We start from the raw sequence: 17,919 nt of genomic DNA, 5'->3' as shown, positions 1-17,919 counted from the left end.
ATGCAAAAGAATGAGGTTGGATGCTTACCTTACACCATATACAAAAATTAAGTCAAAATAGATCAAAGATGTAAATGTTAGAGTTGAAGCTATAAAATCCTTAGAAGAAAACACAGGGTAAAAGCTGTGTGTCATTGAGTCCAAATGCCATTGCCAACAATGATTTCTTTAATATGACACTAAAGACATAAGCAACAAAAAAATAACAAATTGGACTTCATCAAAATGCAAAAGTTTTCTGTATCACAAGATACTATCAACAAAGTAAAAAGGCCACCCACAGAATGGTTGAGAATATTTGCAAATCACATATCGGATAAGGGCTTAATATCTAGAATATATAAAGAACTCTCACAACTCAACAATTAAAAAAACACCCAATTTAAACATGCACAAAGGACTCGAATAGACATTTCTCCAAACAAGATAAAAAATGGCCAGTACACACATGAAAAGATGCTCAACATCACTAAGAATCAGGAAAATGCAAAATAAAACCACAATGAGATACATCTTCATACCCATTAGGATAGTTACTATCACAAAATCAGAAAATAACATGTTGGCAAGAATGTTGAGAAATTGGAACCCTTGTGCTCTGATGGTGAGAATATAAAACTGTGGAAAATGGAAAACAGTATGGTAGTTCCTTCAAAAATTAAAAATAGAATTACCATATCATCTAGCATTTCCACTTATGGGTTCTGAAATAATAGAAAATATATTTATTGGTCTCTGCCTCTAGTTCCTGGCACAGAGCTCCTAAAACCCTTGTAATTTCCTAAATGATAAGAGCACTAGGAGCATCTCTTGTTCTAATATTTGTCTTTGACTCCATCCCTGACACAGAGCTCCTAAAACCCTTGTAATTTCCTAAGTGATAAGAACACTAGGAGAATCTTTTGTTCTATTGAGGCAACTCTGGGTGGGCTCCTGGATGGCTCCTGGATGGGGGCTGGTCACCAGACAGACCAAGCCCTGATTAGAAGCTTGGAATATTTAGCCCTACTTCTTATCCTCCAGACAGGGGAGAGGGGCTGGAAACTGAGTTAATAATTGATCATGCCTACATGAGGGAGCCTCAGTAAAAATCCCAATAGAAGGAGGTTCAGAGAGCTTCCAGGTTGCCAATGACAAGGAGTGACTGGAGAGTGGTGCACCTGGAGATGGCATAAAAGCTCTGTGCTCTTTCTCACATACCTTTCCCTATGCGCCACTTCCATCAGGCTGTTCTTGAGTTATATCCTTGTATAATAAACTGGTGATCTAGTAAATGTTTCTCTGAGTTTTGTGAGCCACTCTAGCAAATTAATCAAACCCAAGGAGGAGGTTGTGGGAAGCTCTGGTTTACAGCCAGTCAGTCAGAAGTACAGGAAACAACCTGGGCTTCTAACTAGCATATGAAGTTGAAGTGAGGTTGGGTGGGTGTGCAGTCTTATAGGACTGAGCCCTCAACCTGTGGAATCGGATGTATCTCTGTGTTGACAGCATCAAATTGAGTTGAATTATCTGACGACCAGCTGACATTCCAAGAATTGCTTGTTGGAGGTCTGGGGAACCCTCCCACATGGGAGAAAATGAATCTCAGAACACCATTTATGGGTATACACCCTAAAGAACTGAATGCAGAGGTAAAAAGACATATACATACACCCCTGTCATTAACAGTGTTATTCAAAATAGCCAGAAGCTGGAAGCAAGCCAAGTGTCCATCAACGGATGAATTGACAAAAAAAATGTGCTGGATACACACAGTGGAATACCATTCACCCTTAAAAAGGAAGGAATTCTGACACATGCTATGGCATGGATCAACCTTAAAGACTTTATGCTAAGTGAAATAAAGCCAGCCACAAAAGTAAAATAGTGTATGATTCTACTCATATAAGGTACTTAGAGTAGTCAAATTCATAGGAATAGAAAGGAAAATGGTGGTTCCCAGGGGCAAGAGGGAGAGACAACAGGGAGTTGTTGCTTAATGTGCACAGAGTTTCACTGCAAGGTAAAAATAGTTCTGTGGATGGTTGGAGGTTATAGCTACACAATAATGTGAATGTACTGAATGTCACTGAACTGTACACTTAAAAATGGTTAAAATGGTCAATTTTATGTTATGCATATTTTATGACCATTTAAAAAAATTAATTATTTCCAACAAATAAACAAACACTAGCTACATGCAATAGCATAGATAACTACCACAATCATAATGCGGCATAAAAGAAATTATATTCAAAAGGCAATATATTTTATAATTCAATTTATATAAAATCCAAAAAAGACAAGGTCTGGCTTCCAGTAATGGTGGAGTAGCTTGTTGAACTAACACTCTCACAGATAACAATGATAAAATCTGCATAAAATATTATATATATTTATAGAGAATCATTTATCTATATGTAATATACATATAATAAATGTGTATGTGTGTGTATGTATAAATCTCTTCCAAAGCAAGCAGAACTGAGACAGCGTCTTCCCTTAAGTGATGGGAATTGCACCAGGAGATATTTGCAAGCTTGAGTCTTTTGCCTCAAAGCATTCCAAAATCTGTACATGGCCCAGACAGGGGAAAAACTACAGTCTTACTTGTAATGCTACAGGACATATTTTGGGGCTGGCAGAGTAGCTGGAAAGTTAGGGGAGAAATTCTGGAAGGGAGGGACACACAAAGAGGAAAATCTCAAAATATGTATGAATGTCTCCCCCCAACACACACCAAATTGGCAGATCTTTGAACAACACACATGCACGGTAGGCCCCAGAGGGCCTTGTGTAAACAACAGTTGGAAGATGAAAGACCTGAATGAGGATTTCAGCTATGCTCACTGTAAAGGAGACAGGATTGGAGTTTCAGTCCAGCCAAGTTAACTCTCTGCTAGAAAAACAACAACACTCTTCAAAGGAATACAATAGAATCCAGAGTCTCTATAACTATCATTCATGGTTTCCAGTACACAATTTTGAAAAATCATGAGATTTGAAGAAATAGGAAAATGTAATCCATATATGAGCAAAAGCAGGCAGTAGAAGCTATCCTCAAGGTGTTGCAATTAGCAAACAAGGATAAGAGAGTAACTATTATAAAGATGATCATGGTGGTAAAGAAAAATATTCTCATAATGAATGAACAGATGTTGAAACTCAGCAGAGAAATGGAAATTACAAAAAAGTACCAAATAAGAAGATGAAATAAAAAAATACTTTTGAGTTTACCGGTAGATGAGAAACAGTAGAAGAAACATGAAGATAGAGCAATAGAAATTATCTAGCCTGAAGAAAAGAATGTAAAAATTTTGAAGAAAAATGAAGAGAGCCTTACAACCTGTGAGATGATTGAGTCTCCAGCAGAGGGGAGAGACAGAAAAATTAAATGAGGCAGAAAGGTAAATCAATAAGTAATAGCATAACTTTCAAAATTTGGTGGAAAATCTAAAATTTTAGATCCAAGAAAGTCAGGAAACCCACAAAATAAAACACAAATTAAAACCATACCTAGGCACGTGATAGTCAAGCTGCTAAAATCCAAAGATAAAGGAAAATCTTGAAAGCAGTCAAGGAACTACATATATACATGGGAAGACATTACATACAGGGAGAAATAATGTGAATGATGGATGATACATTATCAAACACAAAAGAGACAAATCAATAACAAAATGACATCCTTCAAGTGCAAAATGAAAACCCAAAAGTCAACACAGGATTCTATATTTAGCAGAACTCACTTTCATAAAGGAAGCAGAAGCCACAATAAGAGACCGCACACATATTAGATAGCTAGAATAAAAAATCAAATTGCAAATACCAAGTGCTGGTGCGGACTAGGAGCAACTAGAACTAGGAATGCAACATGATAGTTGCATTTGGAAAACAGTTTAGCAGGTTCTTATAAAGTTAAACATACATTTATTATATGACTCAGATATCCCCCTCCTAGGTATTTACTGAAACAAATTAAAAACTAATGTTTAAACAAAAACCTTTGTGTGAATCTTTATAGCCATTTTATTCATAATTGCCAAAAGCTGGAAATAAACTAAGTGTCCTTCATCAGGTGAGTCGAGAAAGAAGCTGTGGTGCATCGGGACATTAGAATAGTACTTGGCAATAAAAAGGATAAACTCTTGATTCACACAACAACATGGATGAATCTTGGAGGCATTTCTCTAAGTGAAGGAAGCCAGATGCAAAAGGCTATATGGTATATGATTCCATTTACATGACTTTCTAGAAAAGGCAGAATTACAGAGATGGAAAGTGATCAGTGGTTGCCAAGGGATGGAGTGGGGGAAGCGGTTGACTACAAAGAGACAGTATGAGAGAATTTTGGGGGTGAAAAAAACAGCTCTGTATGGTACTGTAGAGATGGATACACGACCATAAAGTTGTCAAAACCCGTAGAACTGTACACCGCAAAGAGTGAATTTTACTCTGCAAATTTTAAAAATCAATCAGGATGCTGGGGAACTCAGATGGAATGCAGCAACAAATGAATCTCACTGTATTACAAGCACCTGACATAACCACACAGAAGGGGTGGGGGTGAAAGGTCCTGACCTAAGTAACTTTGGAAGACAGTGCTTTGACGGGATACTGTAAATCTAAAGTACTGGACAAAAACACTGTACACTAGGTGATAAATGTGTTTCTCATAAGGGTATGGATTAGCAATTCTGAAACTAGTTGACACATTAGTAAATATATTGTAGATAACTGGAGTTAAGTTTCTCACTGTTGGTAAAAGAAGTTACATATAAACAAAAGGAGAATGCTAGAATAAAATCTGTGGTGCTGGATTGGAGTTGGAAGTATCAGTATAAATCCATGTCTCTTTTAATATCTCTATCCAGATAGATAGTTAGATTGATAGATAGATGGATAGATCAACAGATAGATGTGTATACCTGAGTTTATATTCATACATACATTTCCAAGCTCTGCTGAGTGGGTCTAGAAGCAGTTACACTCTAGTATCAATGAGCACACCTAGCTCCCAGATCTGCATTTATATCATTCTCCAATAAAAAGAAGCAGGTTTTCTTGGAGAAGTGGCTAATTCTAGGGCTGGAGATGGAAAATACAAGATGAACCTGGAACACCTTGTAATGCCAGAAAGTAGGAAAGTGCTTTAAAAAAAACACAGAAAATGATGAGATGTGTCAAAAGGAATCAATCTGAAAGACTTCCCAATGGCTCAAGCTGGAAAATTGTGAGCAACAAAATAAATAATGGTAGCATTGGATTATTACCCAGAGAACAAAATAAATATCCATGAGTCTATACTGATATGAAATAGATTAAATAAGAAAGGAAGAAAGAAAGAGAAAAAAAAAAAGAATGAGAGAAAGAGAGAAAGAGAGGAAGAAGGAAGGGAGAAGTAGGGGGGGAATCTTCCTCACAGAATTCCAAATAAAAACGTGGCTGGATAGCATGAAATAGAAAATTGCCACTAGAACACCACAGTAATAATTACTGTGAGCAAGACTGACTGAAGAATGCAAAAACTGTGGGTGAAACTTAAAGAAGAAACAGTACATTTGCAGAGCCTCAAAGCATCTCCCTCCAAATACTTAAATTTTTTCTCTTAATTTCTTTAAAAGACCTATGACTATTTAAAGCAAAAATTATAACATTGTATTGTGGGATTTACAACATGGGTAGATGTAAAATTTATGACAACAATAACATAATGGACAGACATAGGTAAATGGAACTGTTCTGTAGCAAGGCTTCCATATTTTACATTGATTAAACTGGTGCACTATTAAGTCTAGGTAGGCAGTGATATGTTAAAGATGCATATTGTAATCTGGACCAACCACTAAAAAATGCAAAGGTGTGTCACTTAAATGCTAATAAAGGAATTAAGAAGCAAAAAAAAGGGTTTGTACAAGAATGTTCACAGGAGATGACCTGCAAGACGAGCGCACTGTAGGGCAACCACAGAGCAGAACGCCCTCAGCCATGCCAAGGAGCAAACGCTGACACACACATGCTGGGTGAGTCTCATCAACCTCGTGTTGAGGGAGGCAAGCTGGACAGAAAACAAAACACTTGGGATGATTTCAGCCAAGATGAACCTATGATGAAAAAACCAGAGCAGTGGTTGCCTCGGGGGAAAGAAAAAATTGCCTGGGAAGGAACAGGAAGGAGTTTTCTGGGGGTGATGGAACTATTCTATTCTTAAAGGGGTGAAGGTTATATGGGCATGTTTATTTGCCAAAACTGTACAGTTGAGAGTTGTGTCTTTCAGTGTGCGTACATCTTACACCCCCCACACACAAAGGACTAAAAGAATAATAAAGTGAGGTGGGAATGGGATGGAATGTGGATGAAACAAAATTGGCTGACAGTTAGTAGTTGTTGAAGCTGGGTGACGGGCCTACTATGCTATTTTGTTTATTTTGTATATTGTTTAAATTGTTCTGTAATAAAAAACTCGTATAAGAAGACAAACTCGATATACAGTGTTTGCTGGTAAGATATCGCTTACCTTTTGGGAGGAAGGAGGGAGAAATGGATTGTTGGCGCTGGAATGAAGCTGGTGCTAGTTCTTGGTCACACAAGTGTGCTCGCTTTGTAATAATTCTTTGAGGTTTACATGGATGATTTCTGCATATATTTCTGTACTCATGTTATACATCAATAAACATTTTAAATCCTTCATATTTGCACAAAGATCCTAACTCAATATCTCAGAATAACAGCAATGTTTTGTTTTAAAGTGGAACACGTTCACTCATGACATCATCAGATGGATCTATTAATGCCCTCATCCTTGCGTGTCCCCCTGGGTCTTTCCATTTTTGCCTCAATTTGGCAAGTGGCATGGCTTTGAGTTTTTATGATGGGTATGGGCCCTTCAGGTGGGCGAGGTCCAAGGGAAAGATCTCTGCAGCGACCTTGACCACGGGAACCAGAGGGAGGATCATGGCAACCTGGAGGGATGGAGGGGATGATAGGACAGGTGGCCTTGTAAAGGCAAATTCCAGAATCCCAGGCACCCAATATTTCCATTTTAGATATAGAATTTACCCTTCAAATACTGGCCAGGAAGTTTCCAGGAGGGCTGCAAGCATCCTCAGCAATAGCCAGGCTGGTGAGCCCCACCCCTACCTGAGTGCTGACCTCAAGGGATGTAGCCCAACCACACTGCGCATACTCTGGGGGGTGGGCAGGGCATAGAGAGTGGTCATGGTATAGAGAAGAGGCGGAATAGAGAGTGGGGTGGAGAAGCAGAGGGATGGGGACCAGGGGCGGGGGACAAGGTAGGAGTTGGGGCCCCTAGCTGTGTATGCTGGGAGCTTTTGTCTCTTAAACGCTCCCAGCTGGGAGCTTGCAGGACCGCAGGACTACAAATCCCAGGAGGCTGTGAGCATGGGGCGGTGCCTAACCCTGGGGGGAGGAACAGGGCTGTGTGCGCTTGGCCGAGGGACACACCGCCCTTGACTCAGGACTCTGGTCCTGCACCCGCTGCACGTGGACTGAATCCCAGAGGGATGCGACGGGACTAGCGGGACCAGGGAGTTAGGAGGATGTGGCGGCTGCATGGGCAGCCAAGGGCCTGCAGCGTGCAACTGGTTTTGTCCAAAATAGAAGTCGGACTCGTGCCTCTTCCACACCGCCTTCCTCCGTTGTTTGATTCCTCCTCCCACCTGCGTGCCTGTGGGTCTTTCCACAGCCCCCTACCAAGTCCAGGGCCAGGTGCTTCTCTAAAATGCTTATGGGAACTGGTTTGACATCCCAGAAACTTTCCACTTTGCCTGCTGCCCTCTGCCTTCTCCAGCCAAAGTGCCATCCTTTCATCAGCTTTTGAGAGAGATTCCCCCTTGTGGCTGGTCTTGCAAGTACAACTTAAGAGCTTTGCTGGGTGGTAACACTGGCTCTTTCTTGCCTTTTTCACAGGTGTGGAAGTTAAGGCATCTGTGAGGTTAATCACTGGTTTCCCCAGGATCCGCTAAGAGCAGAGGAGAACAACCCAATTCCCAGGCAAGTATCTAGTAGGCCATTTTCACCAACGCATTCCAGGGCAGTGGCCTCCAAAGCAGCAACCTTAAGACGAGAATAGCTTAATCATTTTGCCCTTTAGATTGATCAGCTAATCTCAGCTCAGGCCTGAGTGGCCAGTCTCTCAGGGACACGAATGGCGACTCTGATCACTCAGGAAGAGACTAGTCATCCAGCTTTGGGAGAGGGATGTTCAAGGTAGACAGCACTTGGGCAGCATTTGAAACCCGTCACCTTTAACATCTCTGCTTTGGATTCTGGCAAGGTTCCCACATAAACATGCCTAGGGATAGTCAGAGGTACCATATTCTTTAAAAATTGATTAGAGTTGTGAAAGGAACAGAGCATAAAATATCTTGCTTATTTGCAAAAGATAAAATGCAAGCAAGGCCTTCCTGTTAATTTTTTTCTGCTCATTCTCTTAGCTGTACTGTATGTTTGAATGCAGAAACAAAAAACTTGAATTGCCAAATTCTCTTTTCCTGAGATTGGTAAATTAACTTAAATGTCTTATTGAAACCTGTGGAGGAATGGTTAGCAGCTTTCATGATTTATGTCGTCCCTAAAAATCTGGGCGTTGATCTACATGAAAAAAACTCCCTGTTTATATTACACATCCCAATAGGTTACATTTCCGATTCCTGAATGTGGGATATTATCAAAACAACTGAAAAACCTGGTCATGGAAACTGGACCCTGTCACTTTGTCAAGAATTTGCCTCTTTATGAATTAATGACACATGAATTCTTTAACAGTTTTGTAAAGAAAGAATGAGAGTGTGTAGTGTCTCTGAATGTGGTAAGATAGGGAAGTCTTGTTAGACCACATCCTCGGGTTCTTCTCTCGTGTTCAATAGGCCCAGGTGATAGTCCGTGTAGTCAGGTGCAGCGCCGCTCCCCCAGCCCCCAGTGTTCCATCCTACTCTGGCCTGTGCCCTCTTCAGGGGGTTCTGATGACACTGGTCCACAAGTGTTGGAAGGAGACATTGTAACATGAGAATATTCATCATCTTAAAACAAGGATTAATGGAGAGGAAAGTCTCAGGGTGTGTGTGCTCTGATGCACTGCTGTTGGGGTATGGCCGCAGTGACCACTGTGCTCCCAGCAGTCCCCACAATAGCAGTCTCAGGCGTTTGATCTCCTGGCGCAACCACAGCAGCTGTTGACAGAGCTGGGAACTCATCGTGGTTCAGTGTCTTCCATCAGATTTTGTCGCTCTGACCCTCCTCTGCTTGCCCCATTCCCACGCCTATCCGCTGTGTTGATTGCTTTGTAGTTGTTTCCTAGAAGCCACTGTGTGTAACTCTATTTCACAGTGTCTTTAGGGACCCACTCTCACTACACAAGTCACTGTACAACAGCCCCTTATCCTGGTGTAGCCCATGTTTATCCTCTCCAGTGGAGCTGTGAAGAACCCTGCTTAGTCGGAGCTCCTCTCATTCTCATGCTGCTGGGGCTGCTTACGAAGCTGGGCATCTCATCTTTGGTCATCAACATTATTCTTTTCATCGATTTTCTGAAGTCAGAGACGACTTTGTTAATAATGTGACACTGATTCTAACAGACACTTTTATGTATCTTCCCCAACAGCTCTGTGAAGTAGGCCTGTGATCCCCATTTTACAGGGGGGGGACACTGAGGCTCAGAGAGGTTGAGTAGCTTCCTTCACTTCACACAGTTTCTTGGTACATTTTGAGTCTCCACCTGGAACTCCGCCTCTCAGGTGTGTGCACTTAGCTGGTGTTCCACTTTGTGCCTCTCTGCCAGCCTCTCCAAAGGCACACGCCCCATCCTGAGTCCATTTTCTGCTTGATGGCAGTCACCCTGCACAAACCGGCCCCATGCAGGGAGTGGATTAGTCGGGCATGGTCCTCCAGCTTACCCTGGGGAGGTTCTGGGTTTCTTGGGAGAGCTGGAGCAGTGGAAGATACTGACCATCACTCACCTGGAAGGTTTGTTATGTAGAAATACTCCACTGACTTTTTGCAGGTGTCATGTCTTCTTTGTCTTCATTGCTTCTCTGGGCTTTCTCTTACAGTCCGTGCTGTGCAGTAACATACAGTACAGAGACTGGGGAACATAATGTTGTTGCCCTGCACCAAACGGTCACATTACTCATTTTTCTAATTATGAAAGAGTTACATACTGTAAAAAAAGTGAAATTACCCAGATCTGTGTAGAGCAAAGTGAAACCTCCCCCATCCATCCCTTTCCCTGCAAACTCACTCCCCTACTCAGAAGGAACTATTGTTAAGAGTTTGCAGCTTATTCTTCTGGGCATTTCCTATGAATTTATAAATACACATAAAGTTTTTTTAACATAAATGACATAACTACATCATTTTGCAATTTGTTGTTTCCCAAACCATATATCATAGATGTCTCTCCTTATCAGTGCTCGCCACTCTAACTTAGTTTTTTAGAAGTTTTAGAGGTACTCCAAAGAACAGGAATACCATGATCTGTTTATCTCTTCTTTGATAGAGATGGGATTATGTCCAGTTTCACTATTATACATAATGCTACAGTAAGATCCTTGCATGGAGTTTATTACACTGCTATTCAACTGCTCAATTTTCCTTGTTTCCTCTTGGTCAGAGACTATGATATATTTTTAACAATTTTATGGGAATTATTATTGTTATTATTATTATTATTTTTTGTGTGTGAGGAAGATCAGCCCTGAGGTAACATCCATGCCAATCCTCCTCTTTTTGCTGAGAAAGACTGGCTCTGAGTTAACATCTGTTGCCAATCCTTCTCCTTTTTTTCCCCCAAAGCCCCAGTAAATAGTTGTACGTCATAGATGCACATCCTTCTAGTTGCTGTATGTGGGATGTGGCTTCAGCATGGCCGGAGAAGCGACGTGTTAGTGCATGCCGGATCTGAACCCGGGCCACCAGTAGCAGAACACTTAACCACTAAGCCACGGAGCCAGCCCTATGGGAATTATTTTATAGGGAATTTAATTTTATCACTGAATAAAGACATTTATGGGGAAACTGGACTTTAAGGTCATCCATCTCAGTATTCTGGAGAAAAATCATGAAACTTAGAAGGTATGAGGCTTGCTCCATCACAATCTAACAAGTCATGTTAACAATTTAAAGTTGAATGTTTGAATAGCCACTACTCTCTCTGTTCAGAGGAAGAATGACTTTTTCTTGTCTAGAAAACATCTGACTCCAGGGGCTCTCAGTTGTGCTTCAGAGAGGGTAAGATATTGGTGTTGTATCTGTTTCTCTTCAGCTGTAGGCTGCATCTTCTAAAGATCATAGAATTGAACATGGTCCAATAAATGTATATGATTTGGGTCAAAAATTCAAAGTAATGAACCCAAGATAGGAATCCATAACTTTGGTTCTTAATAAAGAATTTCCTTTGATATCCTCAAGTCTCTGTGATTACTGTGTATACATGAATGAAGTATCCCTCTGTCCATTTCTTAAGTTGTTTCCATTGACTTTATGGATTTATCCTCTAATCCAGATTCTAAGTGTGAAAGAACATCTTGGTCCTTCAAAGAAAAGAAGCCATTGAAATTTGATTTTCTTTTAGCTCGCCATCCTACAAGTTTGAGGAATAAATTATCATGTAATGGTACAATGATTCTGAAATCTAATTTTTAATTAGAGGGGTGTAAGGTATGAATGAATGGTGGTTCATCCCCATGGTCAAGGGTATTGTACACGTGGACGTGTAAACAAGATTCAGGAAGCTGCTTCAGCCCTGTGACATCCCTGAGAACCACAGTGCAGGAGGATCTAGGCACACAGCCATCTGCCTAGATCTCCTGGGTTACATGTAGATCCAGGGGTCTTGAGAGTGGTGTCAGAGCAGCTAGCTTTTATCTATTTCTCCCCTTCCTTCTCTCCAGCTTATCTCAAACAGTCCTGACTATCATATTTTAAAGACCAATTATAGTTATTTACATGAGCTGCTTGTTCATTTCTGCAGAGTAATAATCAGGCATACCATTAAATATCATTTAATCTACCTAATTAAATTTGTTGTACCTTTTGATTGATTAGAACACTAAAGTTAATTCAGAGTTTGATATTCACCAAATGTGTTAATCTGCTTACAACTGCCATGTGCCTCATTCCTCTTAGAAGTGTATCTTTGGCCCATCACAAGATTTTAATGAATCAAATCATCATAAATTAAGATAATGTACTGTCTTTTGGATGATCGGGAGGCATATGGGTCCATTTTGGAAATATGCCCATCTGTCTTTGCTCCCCATGGGAAGTTTCTGGTCACTAGGTCTCCAGGTGGCTTGCACAAGCCCTAGGTCTATAAAGCTTGGTGCCTCTCCTTCTAATTGAGGTAGAAATAAAAGAGGTCAGAGAGACTTATTAAAGTTTTGGTTGTATGAAGTCTTCAATGAAGACCATCCATGCATATTGTTCTGGATAGCTCTCTGTTCCTAAGACTACTAGCTACTTTAAGGGCTTGTCTGGAACTGTCAATGGTCTGATATTTTACCTTACCTGCAAATGAATAAGTTAGCTACCATGGTCTTACAGATGCTGGCAAAAGATACGAGACCCATGGGTCAGAGACACAGGACTTAATGACACAGCAATGGCAGTGGCCAGAGTATCAACATTTGCACTGGTTCACTAAATCCCACTTCCTGCAGGATGATACACAGTGGGTCAGGAGACATGCAGAGGGTTGCAAGAACTCAGAGCTTAAGGAACTCAAATCTTCAATAAGAGGCAGGAAATCTGCTGACCTTTGGTTTGGGGAAGGGTGTTATTTTTATTATACTGGGGAGTAAGCAAGCCTGCCTTTTGCTCCAGAGGAGGCCACTATTTCTATCTTCCAAGGTTGTCAGCTCTACACACATTCTTGAAAAGATAACCTGGTTTTACTGGCTTTCAAAGGTAAGCTTGAATGAGACTTCATCATCATTCCGTTCTTCTGTTACCTTTATTGAGATTGTCCAAATATGCTTTTTTCTCTGTAAAGTTCACTAACTTTATTCATACATAAGGGTTGCTTTTGGTTTTATTTATTAAGTTAAAATTTTCTTATTAGAGCAAATGAGGAAACTATTATGGGTTGGATCTGAAGGTATGCTTTTCCAGGAAAAATGTGAAAGAAGATCGGTGCTCACAGAACTTTGCCACAAGGAGTTGATATCAACTTAAATGATTTTGATTTGAATAGTGTTTTGTACAACTTTCTTCCATCTTACTTCATCCTCTCTGCTTCCTGTAACTCTCATATGGGAATGAGGCAGTTTCAGGGATTCACTGAACTCATTTACAATATTAAAATGGTTTTTTCTGTTGTTTTTTTTTTTTTATTGAGGTAAAGTTAACATACAACATTAAATTAGTTTCAGCGGTACAACACAATGATTCAGTGTTTGTATAAATGTTGAAATGATCACCACAATAAGTCCAGTTAACATATGTCCCCATACATAGTTACAAATTTTTTTCTCTTGTGATGAGGACACGGCGTACTTCAAGGTGCAGAAGAATCAATGATGATGTCATACTTTTCCATATACAACTTGATGAATTTGGACATAAGTATACACCCTTGAGACTGTCACCACCATCAAGGCCACAAACATATCCATCACCTCCCAAAGTTTTCTCTCACCTCCTTTATTACTATTATTGTGTAGTAAGAACTCTTAGTATCTACACTATTAGCAAATGTGATGTACGCAATACAGTCTCGTTAGCTGTAAGCACTATGCCATATCCTAGATCTCCAGAACTTATTTATCTTGATTACTGAAACTCTGTATCCTTTGATCATCAGCTCCCCATTTCTCCATCCCCTTAACCCCTGGCAACCACCATTCTAACCTCTGCTTGTATAAGTTTGACTATTTAAGATTCCACATATAAATGAGTATTTGCCTTTGTCTGTCTGCCTTATTTCACTTAGCATAACGTCTTCTAGGTCCATCCATGTTGTCAAAAATGGCAGGAACTCCTTCTTTTTTCAAGGTTGACTAATATTCCATTTCTTTATCCATTCATCCGTCAGTGACATTTAGGTTACTTCCATATCTTGGCTATCGTGAATTAGCTACAATGAACATTAGAGTGCAGGTATTTCTTTGAGACCCTGAGTTCAATCCTGTGGGCATATACCAGAAGTGGGATTGCTGGATCATATGCTAGTTTTCATTTTTGGAGTAAGCTCCATACTGTTTTCCATAATGGTTTTACTAGTTTACATTCCCACAAGGGTTCCTTTTCTCCACATTCTCAAAAACATTTGCCATCTTTAGTTTTTTTGATAATCGCAGTCTTAACAGGTGTGAAGTGATAGCTCATTGTGGTTTTGATTTGCATTCCCTGATGATTAGTGATGCTGAACACCTTTTCATACACCTGTTGGCCACTTGTATGTCTTCATTAGGAAAAGTCTACTCTGGTCCTTTGCCCATTTTTTAAATTGATTTATCGTCTTGTTATTGAGCCAACACGAAAAAAGAGAACAAGATTTCCAGGCATTATGGATGCTTCCCAGTTGATACAGATGGTTTTGTATTTACAGTGGTACCAAAAGATCATGTTTCATGCTTTTTCTTCAGCTTGTTATAAGACCAGCAGTAGCTGCGGCATGGCAGATAATTGGGATCTTCTGGGTTTGGAGGTTTACAACATAAATGAGTGGTAAGGAATTTTTTATTATTCCAAGGAAATTATTGAGATCATAGTCCGTGGAATTCAGGATTGATAGGTGTAGGAGGAAATTAAGGTGAGGATCGGTGATCTGGCACTACTTCTGATCATGAGGCACAGGTATCTACTGTATGAGTGTTTGAATAAAAATATTAGAGATCAGGAATTTGTGGTGGGTGAATATGTTTTCTGAATTATTTACTTTTGAACATAACCATTTGGATTATGTGAACATCTGGGATATGGGAGTAAGTCGTTAACAGGGGGTGGTTGATAATATCACTATTGATTTAACTTCTATGAACACCAAGTGGTCAATGGATTAAGCAAATGAGTAATCAGAAAACACAGAAATGGTAGGATTTGGGATTTAGTAAAGGACTGGGGACCGACTGTCCTGAGAGAGAGTGCCAGGACTTATGAGGTTGAGAGTGACAAGGACAAGAAAAGAATAGAAACACACTCAAACAAGGAGGGGGTGTTAACAGGATGGGGGAGGAGAAATGATCTGGAGTAGCCTTGAGTTTTGACCTTGAGCTTTCTGTTCTTGATGCAAATCTGCCTGATGACATCCCGGGACACAGGTCAGATCTATTCCCAGAGGATAGAGGGAGGGTGGAAGTACAAAACAGCCAGGATAATTGTCCTAAAAAGGCAGGCTTCCTTTATCATTTGTCTCAATTTCATGATTTACTTTTGTAGGGTAAGAGGAAAAGAAGGATGATAGCCACGTCTTCACAGAGGAAGCAGCATAACTGTGGGATCCAGTCCAAACCAAAGCCTGGTTTAAACATCTCCATCCCTATAAGGATGTCCAGTGACATATTCAAGAGGCTGGGTACTAGAATTCCATCCCATCCTGGCAATGAAGGGTCTCTGGGAGGACACCTTGGACCAGCCCCACCAGGTCTGCTGGCCAGAGAGACTGCAAGGACTCCAGGCCTGCAGCAATGCAGGACAACTGGTAACTCCTTTCAAGCTTGCCAAAGGGTTGCAAAACCTAGCACCTAGTCACACAGGTGAATCCCTGCCAGGTGTGCTCGCAGGTGGTCTGCACTCCAGGTCCCATGCCCACTCCTGCCGGTCTTCAGATTTGGCAGGGATGATTCCAGGAGCTGATCTGGGCATTCCACAGCTCCACTGCCAACAATTTCTGGCGACTGAGGAAGGTATCAGGAAGGAGGAAAGGGCAGTGAAGAGCACAGGAGAGAGACTGGTGATAGCACTGATGGCGGACAGACTTGCTAGTGAGGCAGAGAAAGTGAGGGGCCAAGAAGGCCGTCTTGACAGCAGATGAAATGGAGCAGGCACCTCAGTGAGGTCTCTTGGCAGCATCCCAAATGTTTTTGTGCTTTGAGCTCTTGAAACTTTGAAATATAACAATACGTTTCTTTTATTAAACTCTGCTGCGTGAAATAGAAAATATAGACAGTGGTTTCTTTCTGAGGTGAGAGGTTGAGTTGCAGGTGAGGAGAGAAAGATCTTCCTTTTTCATGCTGTTCTCTCATTTTCCTTTACTATGTACTTTATTTATTTGTACTTTCAAGTCAGCAGCGAGTTATCAACGTCACAGGATGATTCAGTTTTTCCCCATACAGTCACAGTAAAACCTACTTAAAGTGGATTATTCTTTTTGTGTAATATTCCAATAGATTCCAAAATATTATTTCCAAAGCACTTCGATGTCTATGTTCTCAAATTAGATATTTACTTCTAGGTCTCCATTTTTGTGTTCCTTCTTGCATGCTACTTCAGAGTTGCATCTAAGGAAATACCAGATTTCCCTCAGTTTTTTAGATCCATATGTGTTGGAAATTTGATTCATGAAGATGGACATGGCAGCTTGGGGATTATGCTATTATCAAGAGACCATTTTTCGGCATCAGTAATCTGACAAGAACTCACTGCTTGTTGAGATTTAATTGACTATTTGAGGAATCAAGCTTTCACTATTGGTACTTCTCTTTCTCTTTGGAGGGGAAGTATTGCCTTCATAGTCTTTCCATTACCAAACCACTTTCCTGGGTGGCTGTGCCCTGTCAGGAAGGGCCTGGGATGCCGGGAACCAGGATTCATCCTCAGCTTCTGCCTGTCCTGAGAAGGCTTCCCTGGCAGAGTCCAGCCTGTGTGTCTGGGTGACACTTGCAGCCATCAGAAAGGAGGCGATAACTCACAAGTGCCAAGCGATTCATCTGGCTCTTGTCTTACAGGGTGTTTCCAAGGGATGAGGTTCAAAATGCCACTTGGTAACCCCTTGAAAGCTCCTGGTCACGGGGTGGGTTCTCGGTGTGAGGTCAGAGCAGTGTCTATTCACCACCAGATGGGAAGCATTTCAGTATTTTAATTGCTAAGGCTGTGTTCATGCACGACCATGGATCATCTGTTCCGTGGCATTTCCTGCTGGACCACCCCACACCCATGTCATGCCTCATCTTTCAAAGCTCCAAACAGGGTTCACAACCCATCAGGTGGTTGTAATGTAACCACAGCGCAAGACAGGGGAAAAAAACACAACCACCCAAGGGTGACACACTTTAATGGTTCGGGCCAAATTGCCCCATTTGGACAAGTTGGCAACATCAACACTGAGTATGTAAACTGGAGGACTGTCTAAGACCATGGACCTCAGAATGACACGGCCTCAGATGTCACCTGGACAGCAAGGGACAGTGTGGGGTCACTCACTGGTCAGGATTATGGTCCCTTATCCTGGTAAAGCAGAGCTCACCCGGGATCCATCAGACCAAGCCAGGGAGGAGGCTGGGAGCCTTCTAGGGAATTTCTGCCCTAAAGTGAATGGCATAAGGAAGGCAGTTGTGCTGGAAATCCTGGTTCACAGAGAGCGGTCGGTCGTGTTTATGGAATGAGGCCCAGTGGTAGACTTAAAGCTGCGTCACAGATCTTTCCCATTGGATACAAAACAGCAGGAAACAGATTTCACAGTCCTGGACATGGACCCCAGCAGGATTCAATTCTAGGTCAGTGGTGAACATGGAGGCACTAGAGGGGTATCAGGAGGGAAAGTCCTGTCTGCCTTTAGTCCATTTGCAAATCACCTTTGCGGGACTTGTCCTCTCCACATGCATGTTTTGATCTTTTTACATTGTTTTCCCCACTTACAGCTGATGCAATTCCAGAGATTGAACTAGAAAACTACAAGTTCCTAAAATTTGGTCAAAAGAAACCTCAACAGGAGAAGCAGAAAACATTCCTTCTTCCTCCAGAATGTAGAAAGGCACCCCCTGC

The 17,919-nt window shown here is 41.2% G+C and overlaps 1 protein-coding gene across 2 annotated transcripts in view; it reads right to left on the bottom strand.

Annotated features, from left to right (window-relative positions):
- LOC131414201 (uncharacterized) overlaps positions 1-17,919 on the bottom strand; it is a 57,265-nt gene that overhangs the window by 9,635 nt on the left and 29,711 nt on the right. The gene's annotated exons all lie outside the window — the stretch shown is intronic.

Source organism: Diceros bicornis, chromosome 14 (genome assembly GCF_020826845.1).
Source record: "Diceros bicornis minor isolate mBicDic1 chromosome 14, mDicBic1.mat.cur, whole genome shotgun sequence".
Classification (NCBI taxonomy): Eukaryota; Metazoa; Chordata; class Mammalia; order Perissodactyla; family Rhinocerotidae; genus Diceros; species Diceros bicornis.
The sequence above is the reverse complement of the archived record's forward strand: the minus strand, read 5'-3'. Positions and strand labels throughout refer to the sequence as shown.